Source organism: Palaemon carinicauda, chromosome 9 (genome assembly GCF_036898095.1).
Source record: "Palaemon carinicauda isolate YSFRI2023 chromosome 9, ASM3689809v2, whole genome shotgun sequence".
Classification (NCBI taxonomy): Eukaryota; Metazoa; Arthropoda; class Malacostraca; order Decapoda; family Palaemonidae; genus Palaemon; species Palaemon carinicauda.
Window position 1 is genome coordinate 118,349,148 of NC_090733.1, and position 1,459 is coordinate 118,350,606.

The window sequence follows — 1,459 nt, forward strand, 5'->3', positions numbered from 1 at the left end:
TTGTTCAGAGATCGAGTCCTCTCGCCGTGTCAATTGCTGGTAATTGCTGGAGACGTTGTTTTAATTAGGTGCTTTGGGTAGTGAAGAACCACACGTCCAGATTGAGATGATGTAGAACAGTGAGAGAGTGGGGGGAGGGGGGGGGGCTGTTGGCTACGGCAGTGGGCCCAGACGAGGCCTGATAGTCCATAGAGCGAGGAATCAGCCCTATTCTATCTTATTTCTCTTCCTGTATTTTTTATATGGAAGCTATATTTTAATGTTGTTACTCTTCTTAAAATATTTCATTATAATTGTTCATTACTTCTCTTTTAGAATATTTATTTCCTTGTTTCAATTCCTTACGATGCTATTTTTCCCTATTGCAGTCTTTGGGCTTGTAGCATCCTGCTTTTCCAGCTATGGTTATAGTTTAGCTAGTAGTAGTAGTAGTAATAATAATAATAATAATAATAATAATAATAATAATGTATATGCATTGGGCTAACATGTCATAATCCCGTAGGCAGTTCCTATCTAAGATTTGCCAGCCATGGAGTTTTTGCCATAGCCTATGAATAAATGACGCCACTTCCAAAAAAGACGCAAAAAGCCTGTACTTGTGCATAGTAAATGAAGAATATAAACTTACCACTTATATTTGGCCTGGTTCAAATGGACACGAGAATGCACAAATAAACAGGTCCCAGGTTAGTGAGGCAGTCACGTTTAGGAAGGAAAATAAACATAGATAAACATCCATCAGAGCTAATCAGCAGACATGGTGCACTTTATTAAGATGGATTGCATTGTGTATATTGTTGAATTTAGCATGATCGCGCACTTCAAAACACTTTTGTAGGATGTTATATTATCATTTTATTATATGACGCCGGGAGCAATTTACATTAGAGTTGGCCTCCATTGTATTAAAAGCGTATGAAGCATATTTCTGGATATTTTTATAAATATATATATATATATATATATATATATATATATATATATATGTGTGTATGTATATATCTATTTATGTATATATCTATATATATACACACACATTATATATACATTTATATATATATATATATATATATATATATATATATATATATATATATATATATATACATAAATTATAAAAAATATTTTTAATGCTATCATAGAAATTAGATTTTGGAATTATATTTTAATAGTTTTCATCTATAGTTTTTTTTTTTGTGCTAATGATTATGATAATGACATTGATAATAAGTGTAGTATCCTTTACAATAGTACAGTAGTAGCAATGGTCAAAAGAATACTCTTAGGGAGTTAGTGTTGGCTGTGCACTCTACGTGGTGCAAGCATTACTAGGTCTTTTCAACGTCCCTTCTGTCCCTACCTGCACCCCCTTTTTACCCTTCTACCAATCCCTCCTATCCCCATTCCTTTCTTCCATCTGCTGTTGTGGTGGTCGATGTGGTAACGTCCCTGATTG